Raw genomic sequence first — 8,672 nt, forward strand, 5'->3', positions numbered from 1 at the left:
TGTCTGTCTGTGTTTGTCTCTTATGTACTGTCTATGGCTGCATTGGTGCTACCATGGCAGAGGAGAATAGTTGTGACAGAGAGACATCATGTGACATCATGTGACAAAACTAAAATATTTACTCTCTGGCCCCTGTCAGAAAAAACAATTGCCAGCCCTTGCTTTAGATGGGCACAAAAGCATAGATAAATTTTGTATCTGTTTTTTCAATTTTATTTTATTATCTCAACTATTTGAGGGTAAGGATACTTAAGTGCTTCTAACAGAAACTTCTTGAAGGCAGTGACTCTGAATTTGCCTTCCATACCCAGTATCGTGGGCAACATAATACCTGGCACATAATAGTCCCTCACTATGTTGTGGTTGAATGAATAAATGAATGAATGCCTACAGATATTGAGCAAGGATTTCATCTTATTTTAATGCCTAACTTTTACATTTCTAAAAAAGGGAGAAGTTTTGTCATTGTTGTTATTTATAATATGTTCTGAGATTAGATACAATTATATAAAATGCTATACAGTTCTATAGTATTTACTTTTGCACTTTAGTTATTTAGTGAACACTGTAGTGATAGCCATGTGCTAAGCATATGTGTTTTGCAAATATTGTCATTTAATCTGCACGCACCCCTTGGCTACAGAGCATCAGACAAGAAAATTTAAGTATAGAGATGCGACGTGACCCCATCACAAGCACATAGGTACCAAGTGGCAAAATGAAAATTTGGACCCAGCAGTCTGGCTTCAGAATCTGGCTTTTCTCCACTGTTCAATGCTGTCCAGCATTTTGTATAAGGGGACACATTACTTTCTTTTAAAAAAATCCTTACCCAAGGATATGTTTATTGCTTTTAGAGAGAGAGAGAGAGAGGAGAGAGACAGACAGACAGACAGACAGACAGACATCAGCTGCCTTCTGTATGTGCTCCTGACCAGGGATAAACTTGCAGACTTTCTGGTGTATGGGACGATTCTCCAACCAACTGAGCCATCCAGCCATCGCAGGACACATTACCATGTAATGACTGAGCTCTCTACTTTGAGTAATGAACGAGATGCTGTGGTCTCTTCTCATCGGAACGGGCCCTATTAAGGGTGATAAGTTAATGCTTGGTGCCCCCAAATTTCTAAAAGTATGTATAGATGCAACACCTCTTTTTCATAACATGGCCAGTTTGGGTCTAAAAAAAATCTTTGGAAAATGTTTAACCCTTCAGAAAATTCATTACATCTTATTAATTCCTGATGTAAAGATTTCAAAATTAGGTGAGATTTCAGATGTTCATTCAACTCATCCATTTGATTCACTTTAATATTAGTTTGAAGGGGTAAATTAATAGAAGAAAACATAAAGATATATGATTCCCCATATCAGTCGATTTTCGGTTGCAGAGAGCAACAAAGCTTAGTAGGAAAAAAATTCCCTGGAAGGACAGTAGGTAGTTCAAAAACTGAAAAGCCAGGCTCTCGTAGTGAGTAGGAAAGCAAACAGCCTGAGCACCAAGGGAAGAGCTGATGTCAGAGTGTCACGCGTGCCTGGGGAGGGAAGACCACTCAGGCTCTACTATTCCTGGCCTTCCCCCTTTGCCCTGTAGACTCATTAGAATGTTGCTGCCATTTATTGTAAACATTTTCTCAGTCATCCATGTGTTTTTGCATCACTGTTTCAAGATTTAAAGGCCAAAAGGGGTCAAAGGTGCTTATCTTAGCTGCCAAAGGTAAGGATGGAGAACACCTGGTTTTCTGCCACCAAGCTTCACTGGGGAGGCCTCAAAAATCACAGGAGTGCTCAGATGCTAGGTGACCAGCGCGCGCGCACACACGCACACACACACACACACACATGCACACGTATATATCCAGATAGATATCCCCATGTATGCACACATATATATCTACATAGATATCCCCAGTAATAATCCCACCCCTACCATTTAGTGCTTTATATTGTTTCTATTAATAAGATAATTTTCAAAAGAATGTTCCTTTCTCTAGTTCTCCTGTAGGTAACTTAACAATGACTTCTTGATGATGGTTACAATTTCAACAAACATTTTTTTAGTTGATGTGACAAAAAGTCAGGAATTTGTGATAAATTTTAAGCCATTATTTTTAAAACAGAGAAACTGTGTTAACCTTACATGAATTAATCATCAAGAGTCGATGAGAATCAACAATTCTGTCCTAAACTACTCCTTTATACTCGGAGAAAAGTCCTTCCTTCATCACTGTATTTTACGGAGAGCAAACTGATTCAATATCAAATATCTAAGGGTGAGGAACTAAAGAAGAAAACTCACAGAAATGCTAGCAGTCTATTCAAACTCTTGATGAAGAATCGAAGAACTTCTTTTCAAATGTGTATCTTATTTGACTATTTTGTAATTTGTTACTATTATGTCATCACTTTTTCTTTCATTTGTTCAGTAAAAATTCATTGAGCTTCTGCAGAGTGTCAGGTAATGTTCAGACAGAGTGCCTAGTAATGGCCACATTCTGGAGTCTGAAAGCACCAGTCTTTCAGGAATTATAATCTATGTGACTCTGGTAGAGTCTCATCTAGCAAGATTTTTACCCTATTGCTTAAATGACTGCAATAAAAGATGTTTTAAATCAAAAAGCTTGTTTTATAGAATGCATTTTATTTCAATCAAATAATCAATTCAGAAATGTGGCAAATTGTTACATAATGACCCCTAATGAATCATGCCTTCTGCAGTGTTTCTTGTTGCTCCTCCACTTCCAAAGCGGTGAAATATATTTTAATGAAATATGTTCTCATATTTTAATGAAATATTGTCCCTTAAATCTGGGCTAAACGTGTGATTTTTATTGACCCAAAAGTGACAGGAATGTTGATGTGCAAATTCTGGATCCCAGATCTTGGCTGGCCCTGCGGCTTCCTTTCACTATCTGAGAATCCTAAAACAATGCCAGGCTGTGAGGAAGCCCAGCTTAGGCCCCTGGAGAATGAGAGGCCACTTAGAATTTGAATGAAGTGCCCCAGTCAACTGTCAGCACCACTGCCAGACTCATGAGGGAGGTCATCTGGGACCTTCAGCCTCGGTCAAGCTGCTGGATGGCTGCAGCGTCATGACTGATCTCCGGTGACGGCAGCAGAAACACTGCCCACCTGGTCCTCAGGATTGTGATGGTTTGTAAAGCAGCAATAGGTAGCTGGGACACAAAGTCTTTATGAAATACCTTTTACCACTAAATTTACCATTCTTGGCTTCAGATTCTTTGACCAGATCTAAATTCTTCACATCCATCTCTAATTAGCCATTTCCCCAAGTTGGGTAGAGTGTACTTACCAGATGAGATTAAGTATTCCAGATGAAGGTGATACTGGAAACTCTTCATTGTTCTCTTTGAATTTACTAGTTTTTCTTGGAAAATAATTATGGATTTTTATATAGTCTCATATTTAGATTAAAAGTTACATGTTCATTAATTATCTAGAGTTGTATTTCCAGGTAAGGAGGAACACAGATGGAAAACGAATTGAACCAAACCTTAGAAATGACATTATTATAACTTCAAATGTTAGTTGAGTAGAACTTGTGAGTCTCTGTGCCAAGTTCTGTTTTTAATACCATGAGGGATGCTTATATATGGTGTTTATACCTTGCCCCACATAAGTCACAAATACCTATACAGAACTCATATTTTAATGAAAGCCTAACACTTTTGTTAACAGAGACAGGATTTTTATGACCTGCAAAATGACTTGCATGACTACACACTTAAAAATACAAAGGAAAAATTAAAAATACAAAAAAAAGAACAAAAACAAAAACCACTTTTCTACATCGCCCCTCCTCCCATATATATTGAGGGTCAAGAAATTCCAATAACCATGTCCCACTCTTCAAGACAGCCAAACAAAGCTGGATCCTGGGACAGCAGCTCCAGCCCTTTCCTACCTGGGTTTGTGCTTGAAATGAATCTGTGCATCCTGGAGCACTTGGCAGAATGAGTGTGGACATCAGAAAATGTCAGTGTTATTTCTTTCCATGCTGGAGCAAGGACTATTTTGTTTCATGTAGATAAAACATGGCGGTTTCTTTCCTGGGCTGCTGTCCATGTCCTTTTTCGGTTTGAAGCAGAGCCATTGTTGCCTTCCCCTTGGCCTTGGAAGGACAGCAGGGCATCCACGCAAGCCTGCGCCCTTGTGTCAGTGAGGTGCGTGTAAAGTGTGTCCCTTCTTGTCACTTGCATGGGAAAAAACAAAAATAGCTCTTTTCCCTCTGCACGTACATCTCACAGGTAAAAGCCCATTAACAATGCCTCATATTGTCTCATGGAAATTAGACTCATTTTTCTAAAATTTAAAAGATATAATCAAACTTGCCTTATTACATAGTCAATTAATAGGCATATTGAGATCACACTTATTTTTTTCAGCAAGTTGAAAACTCAAGGTTTATCACATTTTCAGCTAGTGGTTATTTGAAATCTGCAAGACAATGAAAATAGTTTTAAAAATTATGTTATAAAAAGAAAATGCCAATTTCAAGCATGATCTTTTAGAATTTGAATTGTTGACTTGAATTGCACCTCAGAATTCATTACATTCAGCCCCCAAGGTAAATACTGTTAAGCAAGCTTGAACTAAGCTTAACATAGTTTAATGTGTTCAGTTATAATATTTGTTTAAGAAGAATTATCTCTAGCTTTTTTACAGGTATGTATTTGCTACAACTCTTTAGAGCTTTGTCTCTCAGATGCAATCCCTGTGCCGAAAAAAAATGTTCATTACTTTATCTGGAAGGGAGTATGTGTGCTTTTGCTTTTACTATCAGGAAAATATTTGTTTCAATCTCTGTAAAGCATATTTAATAGGGTGAGCTCATTTTGCAAAGTTTAGTATAAGTATTATAAAAAAACCATAGTTCACAGATCCATCTTAAACCAGAGTAACTTATGGTCACCATATGTGTCAAAATAGCCAGAAGGAAACTTTGAACTATCTTCCAGTATATAAATTATTCTACAAATAACATTGACCGGACAGGACCCATCTTCTCTGAGGACTGGGTAACTGCAGTGGGCTTATACTCTTTAAAGGGAATTCAGGTTAGATTTTCCTTCTGATAATGAGCTGTTGGTTATTAGAATTTGCAACAGGATGTAAAATTCTATTCTCTCTATCACACTCTCTCTCAGTTTACCTTTTTGATCTTATTCATCAATATTTATCAAAAAAATCTATTAAGAGAGACACTACTGAGGAAGAATTGTTTGCAGAATATGAAGTTCTTTATGAAGAAATTCTCTCTATATCCAGTTTCCTCAGGCTCAAATAAGATATGGAAGGAGCCAGGTACTTGGAATATATGTAGTTGCCACCACCCTATGCCCCTACAGAGTGGTACTAAATTATACTTTTTGGCTGGTGCTATCTCACTACGTAAGATATTGGTCTCATAGCAATGTCTCCTGCAAAGATACTATTGAGATGACTGTTTTCTGTTCCACGCAGTCTACTCTACACAAAGACCCTTGAGAGAAATGACTCCCAGGTCTTAGTAGCCAGGGTAGTTTCACCTTCTACAGTGATTAGTATTTGTGGAATAGATTCGATGATTCTGTAACAGCAACATTGCCCGTTTTATGGTGGCAACTAGAAAACCTAAATCCAATTTTGTGGTACACTCATGAACAGACACTGTAAATATACTGCAGCAAGTTTCCCAGCTCATTTTTATATGTTTATCCACATGCCATTCTGTTATAACAATAATAATATTTATAATAACTTCTGTTTATTGTATACTTACTATCTGCAAGGATATATGCTAATAGCTCAATATATCACATTAAATTAATCCTACCAAAATACTAGTGATAGCTTTCATATCTATAGCTACATAGATACACACACAAAAGGTCAGCACATTTTAGCATTTCCTCCAGCTACTAGGGGAAAAATTGAGATTTCTTTAAAGCTAGTCTCTCAGTCGTAAGAACAAACATGTGGTTGGCAGCGTGTCTTATGTGCCTTATATGAGTCGTCTTCATGAAAATCAGGAAAACTCTATATTGTGGCAACTATAATAAGGACTATCTATCATCAGTACTACTTATTAGTGATAAAGACTATTATAATCTTCATTATACCGAAGAGAAAACTGATGCAGAGAGAAGTTAAATCACTTTCCAAACTCAAAGGTCAGTGTAAAGGTAGGATATAAACTCAGTTGGTTTAACTCCAGACTCCAGGAGGATAAATATGACATTATTGTTTTAGTATTTTACATATCCTTGTGAGGTGAGGGTTATTCATATCTAAGTACCCACATCTGTACTTTCTCTCTCTCTCTCTCTCTCTCACACACACACACACACACACACGCCACTTTCATTTTCCTAGGTGGAAACAATATTGTTCAATGTTAAGGTTAAAAAAATTTCTCCGATGGGGTAGGCTATTCTGCCTGCCATCTGGGGAAAGGGCTGGATGACTCTTAAAAAAATTCCTTTCTGCCCCAATTCAACTGGGTTAAGTGCTCCTTGAGGGCAGAGACTATGCAAATGTACTTTGAGCTGTAATAAGACAAAACTGCTCTTTCCTGGCTTGTGAGTGCCCCTTGGTTTTTCATGAGTCCCAAAGCTGGAAAACTTTCATGTTCCTATGTGCCTCTCCATTAAACAAGAATGACTTTACTTTCTTTGTAGTGGACTCTGCTCTGCTTAGACTATTCCCACTGGTGTCTTAACCATGTGATGGCTGCCTGTTTACAGATCTGTTAGGGAGTTCTGAACTTTTACCCTGTGGATGAAGCTTTTGGCCCCAGAATATATTGGGGAACCTGGTTCTTATTTTTCTGCTAGTGAGTGAGTGTGTAGGAGCCTCTGCAAATCTGGACCAGGTTAAGAGAATGATCTAAGCCAATAAAGTCTGAATTAATTAGCACTTTTGGCTGCAAGTGAATCCTAACCAGGTTAAGAGACAAATGGAATAGATTATAAATCCACCAATATCATGAAATACCCAAATAAATTAATTTGGGCATTTCATTGATTCTGTACAAGGGCCCATCTGCCTTTCTTACAAACCTAACCAGATATTGAGCAAACCACAATGAACTAGAGTCTCTTATTGAAAGAGGAAGAGGAGATTTTGCTTTGTGTTTGTTTGAATGAGAAGCAAAATGAAAGTTAATGAATCAAGTCAGAAACAGTATTTTTAGGATCCAGGTAATGGGTTACAATAGAAATAAATTCTTCAGGGGAAACAATTATCATTTGATCATAGGTCTATGGAATCTGCTGTATCATTAGAAAATAAAATGTTCCATTTGTCTTTGGTGGATAGTTCCTTTTTCTCAACCACAGAGGGTGCATTTAGAAAATGGTGTCTTCAAAGGAGTCAGTATTTCTCATCGCTGGAGAAGAAGCTGACTCTTTTGAAAAATCAACAGTTCTCCTCAAGATTGGCTTCTTTAAAAAAAAAAAGATTTCATTTATTTCTTTTTAGAGAGAGGAAGGGAGGGAGAAAGAGGAGAAAGAAACATCAATGTGCGGTTGCCTCTCAAGCACCCTATAGTGTAAATCTGGCACTTAACCCAGGCATGTGCCCTTCCTCGGAATTGAACCAGGGACCCTTTGGTTAGCAGGCCAGCACTCAGTCCATTGAACCACACCAGCCAGGGCAAGATCAGCTTCTTTGTTAAATGGGAAAGACAAGGGGTACGTGTTCTGCCAGCACCTAGGCTATGTCTCCACAAGGGGAATAATGCTCTGACTGAGAGCCAGGTGCTTTATGATAATGAAGACAAAGATTGTCTCTCTCCAGGCTGTCCTCTGTGACATAGTCGATTATGCCTGTTTATGCCACCATGTAAAAGCTGGCATGATCATATGGCGATGACTATTTACCAAGAAGGGCAGTACAGTATATATAGTACACTGGTTAACAGCAGGGATTGTGGACTCCGAATGTCTGGGTTCATTTCTATTCTGTTGCTAACCACCTGTGTGATCCTGGCAAATTTCTTAAGCCACCTGTACCCTATTTCCTCCTGACAATATTCACCTCATAGAGCTGAAAGAATTAAATCTGTGTATGTGCATAAAACACTTAGAAGTGTAGTAAGTGCCACATGTGTGCTAGCTGTTACTCTCACCAGTAAGTCTTGACACACACATCCGTCGAACACTGACCTCATTTCCATTCTCACTGCTTTTACCTCCTGCAGATCCTCATCACCTTGCCCATCCATCTAAGATAATTGCACCCAAACTGGTCTCTCTAACCCTCCTTCCTTTGAATCAATCTTCCATGCAGATCCCTTCTTAATCTTTCTAAAATGACACTTTCACTTCTTTCCATCAAGAAATCACTTTCTCCAATGTAAGCTTTTCTTTGCCCGGCACTTAAGCCCTTCTTCAGTATTTCCCCTGCTTCATCATCAACTTATATTTGCAATGATTTCTTCTTTTCACTGCACCATAGGTTTGGCTGGGTATTTTGTTGTGGAGGGACAGCCGAGCAAGAGGGGAACCAGCAGAAAGGAAGAGGTATTGTACAAATGGATATTCCCCATTTCTATTTAATAAATCAGGGCTTCGGAGGTTGGTTCAAAACAGGGCTTGGCTACATGAATGTCGAAGCCTGAGACGAGGCTACTGCTGAGGATCTGAGAAGGGCTCTGTGGATGGTGA

The sequence above is a fragment of the Pteronotus mesoamericanus genome, unplaced genomic scaffold, assembly GCF_021234165.1.
Source record: "Pteronotus mesoamericanus isolate MK-2021 breed Mesoamerican mustached bat unplaced genomic scaffold, CSHL_Meso_final contig_46, whole genome shotgun sequence".
Taxonomy (NCBI): Eukaryota; Metazoa; Chordata; class Mammalia; order Chiroptera; family Mormoopidae; genus Pteronotus; species Pteronotus mesoamericanus.